The sequence below is a fragment of the Bos indicus x Bos taurus genome, chromosome 10 (genome assembly GCF_003369695.1).
Source record: "Bos indicus x Bos taurus breed Angus x Brahman F1 hybrid chromosome 10, Bos_hybrid_MaternalHap_v2.0, whole genome shotgun sequence".
NCBI classification, from domain to species: domain Eukaryota; kingdom Metazoa; phylum Chordata; class Mammalia; order Artiodactyla; family Bovidae; genus Bos; species Bos indicus x Bos taurus.
Genome location: NC_040085.1, coordinates 32,964,047 through 32,976,330, shown reverse-complemented (window position 1 = coordinate 32,976,330; position 12,284 = coordinate 32,964,047). Strand labels below are relative to the sequence as shown.

At 38.8% G+C, this 12,284-nt stretch overlaps 1 pseudogene; it reads left to right on the top strand.

Annotated features, from left to right (window-relative positions):
* Positions 1-389: 389 nt before the first annotated feature.
* Positions 390-10,605, top strand: LOC113899628 (annotated as a pseudogene).
* The last annotated feature ends 1,679 nt before the right edge of the window (positions 10,606-12,284 follow it).

Here is a 12,284-nt window from a genome sequence, read left to right as displayed (position 1 = left end):
AATCTGTTTAACTAAAGCAGTGACATGAAGTCATTTTCTTTGGTACATCATAAGTGTTCATCAAGACATTTCGATCCAACAGACTGATTCCAAGTACAAGTAATCTGTGTTCTGTTCTATAATGCTTATCTTCAATGAGTATCTTAACTTGGCAGAAAATACTTAGGCAGTAACATGCTCCACTAAAGCCATTTTTAGTAACATTACGTAAGTGGAATATCACAGATAACAACAGCTTTAAGTACAAATGAGTTAAAATATAGAAATATCCCTTATCTGATGCTCCAAAATCTTGCCCTGATTAATTGCAATCTAGTCTTTTTGCTTGATTTATCTCATAATATTTTAAAGAATTTCCAGGCAAATTTATATACACCTAGGAAACGGCAATGATGTACTTCAAGAACATCAATGATATCCAGATAAGCAATACAGAGACAAATATCTGGAGGATAGAAGCTGTAATGATTAGTTTTGATCATCACTCTATCTTGATATGCAAAGATATTGCACTTCCATTGCCTCTCATGACTGAAAGTTCTGGAAAAATTTCACAGAGGAAGGGTTACCATGATCTCCATCTGTGAGACATTCCATGAAAGGAGACCACAAAAACTCTCAGGATAGTAGGAGGCTTATGTCTGATTTATTAAATTTCCCAAAGCATATGTGCATGTAGAATAGTCAGGTTTGAACTGGTAAAAAGTAGCCACCATGGTACTAGTAACCAACAACTTCCAATTCTTCAAACCATTCTGTCTATCAAAACAAAAGTTTCCTCTTCAGGTCTTTTTATTTTCTATTCTCTGACAAAAGTTGAAGACTACTCCATTCCATATAATATTTTATACACTCAAACTACACTGGGTCAGAGTAAAAAAGTTCATAAATTAATAGCTACAAACAGAAATGTAGAGCAATCAGTAGTACTGAAGTCCCATTTTAACTTGATATGTTTGAGGAAAGATAGGGTTTAACTTGACAATTCAATGTCTTGGCTACAGATGACCAACTGAATGTTGGGTTACATTCATATTACACACATCAATGCATGTTTTTTACATGCATAAATGCTTCTTGAAATTTAAGAGCTCATGTTTACTCATGTAAAAATACACTGGTAGCCATAATCATAGTTTCCCCTGGACATTTTCTTACTGCATCTAACTTCCTCCCTGAAAATGTGACTCTACAATGACAAGTTCTCTTACATATAAGCAATCTAAGAACATTTTGACCTTTGATAAAGTTCAATAAAATAAAGCCTATTATTATCACTTCAAACAAAATTTAAATGAGGTCAAGAAATGGTTGAATTTTAAGCAAAATATTATATATATATACACAAATGCACACACACATATATATACACCTACATATATATACATATATATATATATATATATAAACTATTGAATAAATGGTGACTTGGGCTCATGGATTGAATAAGTTCAACTTATTAGACCACATGAAACTATTTCATTAAGTGTATGAAATGTTGCAAAAATTATTCATCTGGTGTGAGATTCATTGTATTTTCCCAATGGGACAAAGTTTTTATTTTATATGTAGGATATTCCCCAATTTTTTTCAATACATATTTAGTGGATGCCTACCATGTGTCAAGTAAAGAACAGATAGGTTGTGAGAAACAGCCTAGCCAGAGAAAACAGCATGTGAATAAAATCAAATAAGTCTATGAGAATAAAGATTTTAGGTTGTTTAATAGAGCAGAAGTTGAGAATGAGAGAGAATGAGTGACAATAAATTAGGCCGTTTGCAAGGATCAGAAAATAGTAGAATTTTTAAGAAGCTTGAACTTTGTCTTAAGCATAATGGACAATCATTGAAGTAGTATATCCAGGTAAATGACATGACTAAATGTGTATTTTAGAAAGATTACTGAAGCATAGATGGTAGATTAGAGGGAATGAAATGAAAGAAAGAAAACTAGCTAAAAGGTTACATAATCTACACAGAAGAAGTTATATAGGATTAAATTTAGCATACTGGGAAAGAGAGAAGTTGGAAAGTGGAAGCTGTATTTTGGAGGTAGCATCAATACAATTAAGTGATTACTTGGATTATAGGATAAGAGGCATTGAAAGACCACACCTGGGTTTGGATATCAAATAGAGGAGTGTATGGTGTATGACTCACAGGTAAAGGTATCCCAAAGTGAGTTATATGTTATGTGAGGAGGAGAAGGAGTGTGATGGGGCATACGTGAAACCAAGATGGCTATGGACTTCCATGTGGAAATATCCAATAAGTAGATGGAGTATAAACTCTAGTAAGAAAACTGGGCTAGGAACATCCACATGAGCATCATTAACATAGCTGTATTACTGGAAGCTCTGGAGTAAGCAAGATAACCCAGAATGGATGTTCAAGAGAAGAGTCCTAGGATGTAGAATGGAATCCCCAAATTATCCAATACTTTAAGAAAGAAAGGAGTAAGGATGAAACAATGGGCATTGATAAGGCAGACAGAACAGCAGGACAAGATGTTGTGTACCCCCCCGCCACACACACAAAATGAGTTTGTTTCTAGATTGGTAGTGAATCTGTTAGGAGGCTAAATATAATGATGGATTAGTATCTACTGTATTTTGTAACATGGAATTAGTAGCTTAACTTTATAAAATGAATACCAATGAAGTTCTGTGAGCAGCAACTAGATTGCAATGGTTTTAGAAATTAACCATTCCTAAATGAAAGAGATGATTATACAGTGGAGGTGATGCATAAATTCAAGGGGCTAGACCTGGTAGACAGAGTGCCTGAAGAACTACAGACAGACATTCATAACATTTTACAGGAGGAAGTGACCAAAGCCATCCCAAAGAAAATGAAATGTAAGAAGGCAAGGTGGTAGTCTAAGGAGGCTTTGCAAATAGCTGATGAAAGAAGGGAAGCAAAAAGCAAGGGAGAGAGGGAAAGACACACTGAACTAAATGGAGAGTTCTAGAGAATAGCAAAGAGAGCTAAGAAGGCCTTTTTCAACAAACAATGCAAACAAGTAGAGGAAAATAATAGAAATGGGGAAGACTAGAAATCCCTTCAAGAAAACTGGAGATATCAAGAGAACATTTCATGCAAGGATGGGTACTATTAAAGACAGAAATGGTAAGGACCTAACAGAGGCAGAAGAGATTAAGAAAAGGTGGCAAGAATACACAGAACTATACAAATAATGTTTAATCACTCACATAACCACAATGATGTAGTCACTCACTTAGAGCCACACATTCTGGAGTCTGAAGTCAAGTGGGCCTTAGGAAGCATTACTCAAACAAGGCTAGTGAAGGCGACGGAATTCCAGCAGAGTTATTTAAGATTCTAAAAGAGAATTCTGTCAAAGTGCTGCACTAAATATGTCAGCAAATTTGGAAAACTTAGCAGTGACTACAGGAATGGACAATGTCAGTTTTCATTCCAATTCCAAAGAAGGGCAGTATCAAAGATTGTTTAAACTACCACACAATTGTTCTCATTTCACATGCTAGTAAGATTATGCTCAAAATCCTTCAACCTTGGCTTCAACAGTATGTGAACCAAGAACTTCCAGATGTTCAAGCTGGATTTAGAAAAGGCAGAGGAATTAGAGATCAAATTGCCAACATTTGTTGGATCATAAAGAATGCAAGTGAATTCTAGAAAAGCATCTATTTCTGCCACATTGACTATGCTAAAGACTTTGTGTGGATCACAACAAACTGGAAAATTCCTAAAGAAATGGGAAATATCAGACCACCTTAACTTTCTCCTGAGAAACCTGTATGTGGGTCAAGAAACAACAGCTAGAATCTTACATTGAACAACTGATTGGTTCAAAATCGGAACAGGAGTAAAACAAGGTTGTATATTGTCACCCTGTTTATTTAACTTATATGAGGAGTACATTATACAAAATGCCAGGCTGGATGAAGCACAAGCTGGAATCAAGATTGTCAGGAGAAATATCAACAACCTCAGATATGCAGATGATATCACTCTAACGGTAGAAAGTGAAGGGGAACTAAAGAGCTCTTGATGAAGGTGAAAAAGGAGAGTGAAAAATCTGGCTTAAAACTTAACATTCAAAAAACTAAGATCATGGCATCTCTTCCCATCACTTCATGGCAAAAAGAAAGGGAAAAGTGGAAGCAGCGACAGATTTTATATTCCTGGGCTCCAAAATCACTGTGGATGGTGATGGAAGCCCTGAATTAAAAGATGCTAGCTCCTTGGAAGGAAAGCTATGACCAATCTATACAGTATATTAAAAAGCAGAGACATCATTTTGCTGACAAAGGTCTGTAAAGTCAAAACTATATGTTTTTTCCAGTAGTCACATATGGATATGAGAGTTGAACCATAAGGAATGTTGAGCGTTGGAGAATGGATGCTTTTGAATTGTGGTGCTGGAGAAAATTTTTGAGAGTCCCTTGGCCTGCAAGGAGATCAAACCAGTCAATCCTAAAGGAAATCAGCCTTGAATATTCATTGGAAGGATTCATGCTGATGCTGAAGCTCCAAGACTTTGGTCACCTGACTCATTGGAAGAGACCCTAATGCTAGGAAGGGGACAGCAGAGAATGAGATGGTTGGTAGCATCACTGACAATGGACATGAATTTGAGCAAAGTCTAGGAAATAGTCAAGGACAGGGAAGCCTGGCATGCTGCAGTCCGTGGGGTTGCAAAGAATCAGACACAACTTAGCGACTGAACACACACACAAATGAATGAAAAGGAGGAAGCTGAGCCAGTAGACAAGTTCCACAACCACACTAGAAGGAAGAACAGCAAGTGTCTAGGTCAGGGGAGAAAGAATTGAGATGGCAAGGATATAAAACAAAAATTATATTGCTTTGTTCTAAAGTTAGGTGATTTTTATTTCAATCACTTACCATACTAACATATTTTTTGGAAGATTTACACTTCGCTACATGCAAAGCAATTAAAAATCTATCTCAGGAGTAGTGGAAATAAGAAGCCCTAAAATACTATAAGACTGCTGTCAACTCTACTAGACCTGTATCTGTAACATCTAAAAATATTATAAAACCCAAAAAAAAGTTGTTGCAAAGGACTTAGGCTTTAAAGTTATAGATTAGTAATAAAACATATTGCTAACAAAAAACGTTTATATTATCAGTAGCCTCATTTACTTAAACTTCAACACCAGATTATAAATGGTCTTTGGAACATGCCTTATTTTCAAAGTCATATTTCACCTGATCTCTGGCCGGTAAAACGCTTTTCTAATTATTTAAGGCGTTTCGTTTTGTTTTGTTTTTCAGAATAAGCCCATTCCTATTACATACATCTTTATAATAAATTTTAAAGTTTGTTTCTAAAATAGTTTCACTTATTAATTTATGTGTTAAACTCATTTATTCATTGATTCACTCTATCTTTCTTAAGGGTCACTATGTACAACACACTGGGATAGGGCTGAAGATTTTGTGAGTAAATTAGAAAAAAATAGTTATTTTTCCTATGAAGCTTAGCGTTTAGGGATGATGGCTACATGGAACATGTAAATTCAAAGAGAAGGAATGTTAAGTTTTATTGAAGTATATAATGGGGTTATTTAGTCTACTTTGAAGACTTATGGAAGAATATGAATGGCCAGAGGACATCATAACCTCATAAGCCTGTATGAAAATGTAAAACTATAATTGTATTGTACACCTTTACTTCACATAAATCTATATTAGAATGAATCAGAGTAATCAAACCCTTATAAAATTATTTTTAATGAAAGAAGCTCATTATAGTTACCAGTTACCAGAAAGGAGATTGTGTAATTAATGTAATATTAAAAGCTAAAAAAATGGAAATCTTTAGAAATAAGATGTGGATAATTGCTTTTCTGGTTAATTGAGTGCTAAGAGTTTTTACTGCAATGTCCCATCTGAACTGAAATTTTATTTTTGGATAATCATATACTTCATAGGCTACAAGAATAGAATCTGAAAGATCCCTCATTTTTCTTACTGTAAATGTAACATTTGGGAGGCAGGCATTCTAATCACCTTTCCATGCAACTGAAAGAAAAGCCAAGGTAGATATTTTAAATATAGAGGTACTTTAAATCTCTTTTTAAATTCACTCTTTGATTTGTTTTTTAGGTAGGACTGCCACCTGCTCTACTGTTATTTAAATGTTGGCAGTGATTTAAACATAGGGGAAATTTTACAACGGGGACCTAACCCTTCTTATAAATCATCCCAGAGAACACATATTTTAGCTTGTCATTTCACAGGAAGATATTATTTAAAGTGAGCTTGGTACAACACACAATTCAAAACAAATTTGTTGCTGATGCCTTCAACATGCATTACATTTTCATTAGTTGCTGATAGAGGTGGAGGTGGGAAGTAGCACTAGCTGATTCATCTGCCTGAATGAAAATTGCTTTCCTTTCAGCTAAGAGCAAGTCAGCTGTTTTTCTTCATTAATACTGGATGTATGCATTTCTATTGGAGCTCTTCTCTGTTAATGGGTATAGGAATGATAGATTCATTGGTTAGACACATTGGTGGAACTGACATAGTTATTGTGTTAACTTTTGTCCCTAAGAGGTCTTTCACCAAGTTTTAAAGATATTAACATTTTTGAAACACCACTAACACACTTTACTTTCCTGCCCCTTCCCCTCCCCATCTCTTCCCCCCACTCTCCCTTCCCTTTCTCTTTTACTTAATAAATCCCATTGGCTCCCTATAAATAGATATTATTGAGTTTATTTGTATTCTTTTCCAATGATATTTTGGGGTGACTCTCAACAAAATGCATATCAAGTAATTTAGTAAAATAAAGACACACTGTTATGGTGAAGGCACATATATGTGAAATGAACATGGTCACTGAGTAAATCTGTAGTTTTGCCCAGTACTTCCTGGCATCCTGGCAAAAAATAGAAAACAAATTATGTAGTTCTTATTACCAAAAAGGAAGCAGTACACCATCATCTCAGGAGACAGAAAATTCTTCCTGTCATAAATTCCAAAGAAATTTCTCACATGAAAAATGATGTAGAAATGATACAATGCATACAACTAATGAAATAATTAGCAGCTATAAAACAAAACAAAATGATGATTTCATCATGATGTTACTTTACAAATGAAGTGGATTTATTGTTGTTTTTTAGTCACTAAGTCCTGTCCAACTCTTTTGTGACCCTACAGATTGTAGCTCATCAGGCTCCTCTATCCATGGGATTTCCCAGGCAAGAATACTATAATGGGTTACTAATCTCCTTTTCCAGGGGATTTTCTGACCCAGGGATCAAAACTGCATCTCTTGCATTGGCAGGTGGATTCTTTACCACTGAGCCACCAGGGAAGCCTGAAGTGGATTTATCATTTACTTAAATCCTACTTTTTGTCTGGGTTCTAGGGCCATTATGTAAAGAGTTAATATACATGGCTTAGGTAAAAACACCCTAATTTTGGTTCCATGGGTACATAGTAATTTTAAATTTATACATACCTCAAAAGGTCAGTTGTTATCTACATAGTAAAAATGTAAATGAATTTTATTTCCCAGCATACATCTCTTACTTTTAAAAAAAAAGCTTAGAAATTGTCCCTAATAAAAACAAAATGTAGTTATATTTCAAGCACAATTATTCTGTGCCAGTATTATGGAAGCAGTGACAGATGTTATTTTCTTGAGCTCCAAAATCACTGGGAACAGTGACTGCAGTCACAAAATTAAATGATGCTTGTTCCTTGAAAGGAAATCTATGACAAACATAGACTGTGTTAAAAAACAGAGCTATCAGGTCCATCTAGTCAAAGCTATGGTTTTTCCCAGTAGTCATATATGGATGTGAGAGTTGGACCATAAAGAAGACTGAGAGCTGAAGAATTGATACCTTCAAACTGTGGTGCTGGATAAGACTCTTGAGAGTCCCTTGGACTGCAAAGAGATCAAGCCAGTCAATCCTAAAGGAAATCAACCATGAATATTCACTGGGGGTATTGCTGCTAAAACCAAAGCTCTAATTCTTTGGACACCTGATGCAAAGGGCCAACTTATTGGAAAAGACCCTGATGCTGGGCAAGACTGAAGGCAAAATAAGAAGGTGCTGGCAGAGTATGAGATGATTAGATAGCAATCATGTACTTAATGAACAAGAATTTAAGCAAATTCTGGGAGATGGTGTAGGACAGGTGAGCCTGGCTTGTCCATGGGGTCACAAAGAGTGGGACACAACTTAGTGACTGAACAACATCAACAGGACATCTGAAATCATCCCGCACTTTGACTGCTTGGAATGCTCTTGTGTTACAAAATAAAACAGTGGGAAAAAAAAAAAAAAACATATATCTGAGGAAATGATTTAACATCTTTTATACTGACAGTAGATGGCAACTTTTTAAAGTAATCTTTCTTTATCCTCCTATCTTATATGAAAAGAGATATATTTATAATATAATGTTTATAACCTGCCTCCCCTCACCCAGTCCCATACGTTAGACTCAATACAAGATTTAGAGCAGAGGGGTAGGGACAATAAAAACAATAATTGAATTTTCACTTGTAGGAATGAGTCGTTTCTATCAATCACATATTCAGCACTCTACTTCAGTCTAAAAAATTAATATGGTATATATGCCCCATTTTAAAGAGTATGTATGAGGGAAATTCTTACAGAATAGAAACTTAGCAACAGAGAAAAGTCTTCCTTTTCTAATAAATTTTATCTTTAAGACTATATATTTAGAAGGATGGTAACAATAACCCTGTATACGAGACAGCAAAAGAGACACTGATGTATAGAACAGTCTTTTGGACTCTGTGGGAGAGGGATAGGGTGGGATGATTTGGGAGAATGGCATTGAAACATGTATAATATCATATATGAAACAAGTCGCCAGTCCAGGTTCGATGCATGATACTGGATGCTTGGGGCTGGTGCACTGGGACGACCCAGAGAGATGATACGGGGAGGGAGGAGGGAGGAGGGTTCAGGATGGGGAACACGTGTATACCTGTGGCAGATTCATGTTGATATATGGCAAAACCAATACAATATTGTAAAGTTAAAAAATAAAATAAAATTTTTAAAAAATAAATAAATAATAAAAAGACTATATCAGTAGGTGGCGTCCGCAGCAGTGGGTGGGGGAAGATAGTGGAGGTTGGTAAGGGTACTGAGAATACTGCCTGGCCAAGGAGAGCCTGTTGTGCTTCCACTGAGCAAGTGTCAGGACACGGAGCAGTGCCCAGAGTACTCCTTGACGGGCACTGAGATCAGCCTCCACTGCCACTACCATGGCTACTGTTTAGGGGAAAAGCCAATTCTGACTCCATGTTGGAAATGTTTCTCTGACTTGCTCTTCATTGGTTTTGTTATTATAATCATACATACTGGCCTGCCTCAGAGAATCCTGCTTCTCTGCTTGCCAGTTAAACTAAAGTGCCTTTGTTTAGAACTCTGCCCACCTGTAGATGGCAGGAAGGAAGAAATTAACACATCTCCTGCCTGAGGCTTGCCATTCTAGGAGACATTTGCAAGATTAATGGCCTTTTTACATTGTTTCCTTGCCTTCCCCTTCTCTGATCTATAACAGAACATGGCATCCAGACCCCAGACAAGATGGTTATTTTGAGACATAGCTTCTCAGGTCAGCACAGAAGAAGGTGGACTGGGTAACTCTACCAGCTGGTGGGCGAGGGGCACTTCACGGTGTGGGGGCTTGAGGCTGAAGGTTGCTGGACCAGCCAGGAGGAGCAGTTGCTGCTGGATGCCATAGAGAAGTTCGGCTTCAACAACTGGGAGAATATGACTACTCAGGTTGGCGCTTCCTGAACTCCCCAGGAAGTGATGGCGGAGCAGCAGCAGCTCGGCTACATGCTGCTGAGGGATGACTACTAAATTGAGTGTGACCAGGATGCGGAGGCGCTCATTAGCTGGCTTTCCATCAACTACCACAACAATCAAGCTGAAGCACATGCACGCGGACATGCACATGCAGAAGCTCAAGGAGCTGCAGCAGCACAAGACCATCACCCGTGACTACAACCTAGGGCCCGCCTTCCTGGGCAAGGATGAGAAAGAAGAGGTGGCCAAGCACAAAGTCACCGAGGAGTAGAAGGAGCTGCAACTGAAGCTGTGGTTACTCTCCCAGTTCATGTCCTGCAAGTAATTCCACTATTTGTTCGAGAACATGCAGAAGGAGAAGAGGCTGTGCACCAAGATCCGGGAGCTGCAGTGGTACCGGAGCAACAGCATCACAAAGATGGAGGAGGCAGCCGAGTAAGAGGTAACCTGGCACAAGAGTGAGAGGAGGAAGGAGAACAAGAACCTAGGCAGCTCCAAGCGCAGCAAGGAGAATTGTAAGGAAGGCAAGCTTGCCACCATTAAGAACCTGCCTGTCTTCGAGCTCTTGTCAGACTGCGATAAGGTGCTCTGAAGCTTGCTGAACCTCAGTCCCACATGCTATGTGACTGCGAAGGCCATCATCATCAAGGGCCACCTCCAGGAAAGGCAGAGCATCCCCTCCAAGAGCCACCTTCCCAGCTACCTGGACAACGTTCTTAAGGATTTTAAACTTCCTCACTCAGGGAGAGTGGGGTGGATATCCAGGGGTACTTCCTGAAGCTGAGTTGCTGTGGAAGCTGGAATGATGGTATAAAGCTTATGAGTCAAAAGGACCAGGGGAGGGGAAGTAGGGGAGAAAGGAAAAGCTTTTTTCCCCATTGTTGCTCTTTTTTAAACAAATTGAGGGCTTATTTTAGGATAGATATTCTTTTGATGGTCCTCTGAAGAAGCAATAGTAACAATCTTAGGTCAAGGAGGAGACAAATACATGTATATTTTATTAATAACTTAGCCCTAAACATAGTACTTTAAGATGATTGCCTTTAAGTGTTCAGTTTGTAGAATATTATGGTGAGATTGGGAAATTTCCTTTTATTTGTGTTTATTTCCACTGGTATATAACTGTCGTGCTGTCCCTGTCTGGCCACCAGCTTCACCCTCTGACCTAAGATCCGCCCACTGTCCAACAGCCACCCATGACAACGGGCACAGCCACATGGCACTTTAGGTGGGAACAGGGCAGGGCAGGTGGAAGAGAGGCTTGAGAAGGGCAGGATGGGCATCCACAGCGACTTGTGAAGAGGAATCTGGTATTGAACAATTTGGCCAAACAGAGCTTCCCCATGACCACTTGCAGTGGCAGAGTTTGAGCCTGGAGCTCTGAGCTTCAACTGCTGGGGAGCTCATTGTGGGAGGCACAGTGATGTTCAGCAGGCTCCCCGGGGTCTAGGGGGATGCAGGGCCCAGTGCAGACTGCCTGGCACTGAGCCTTCCCTCCTGGGGAGGCTGCTGCTCTTAGAACTTGCTGCTCTTAGAACTTGTGTGCATTTTACTTGGAATAACTCATTTTAGAAAGTTCACAACGAGAGTTCTAGCATTAGCTCCCTCCAGGGTTTTCACCCCACTGGCAAGTACCACTTTCACTGAGAATGGCCATGGATCTTACTTGAGTGATGTGTGGGGTTAAGCGCTTGGCTAGGCGAGGACTACAGGAACCTCTGAAGGCCTTAAATCCTGGGGACCGCTTCTTTGGTTCACTGTCTTGACCCACTCAGGGGTGTCTTTGCCAAGCCCTATTTAGAGATGTCCAAGGTAAGGAGCAGTGGCTGCACTTTACTGGAGCAGCTGTGAAGTGATACCCCATGACCAAGGTAAGAGAAATTCAAGATGGTAGGAGCTGAGAGAGAGCATCAGAGGGCAGACAGACTGAAACCACAATCACAGACATCTAGCCAATCTGATCACATGGACCACAACCTTGTCTAACTCAATGAAACTAAGCCATGCTGTGACGGATGGGTCATGGTGGAGAGGTCTGACAGAATGTGGTCCACTGGAGAAGGGAATGGCAAACCACTTCAGTATTCTTGCCTTGAGAACCCCATGAACAGTATGAAAAGGCAAAAAGATATGACACTGAAAGATGAACTTCCCAAGTCAGTAGGTGCCCAATATGCTACTGGAGATCAGTTGGGAAATAATTCCAGAAAGAATGAAAGGATGGAGACAAACAAAAGCAACACCCAGTTGTGGATGTGACTGGTGATAGAAGCAAGGTCTGATGCTGTAAAGAGCAATATTGCATAGGAACCAGGAATGTTAGGTCCATGAATCAAGGCAAATTGGAAGTAGTCAAACAGGAGATGGCAAGAGTGAACGTCAACATTCTAGGAATCAGCGAAGTAAAATGGACTGGAATGGGTGAATTTAACTCAGATGACCATTATATCTACTACT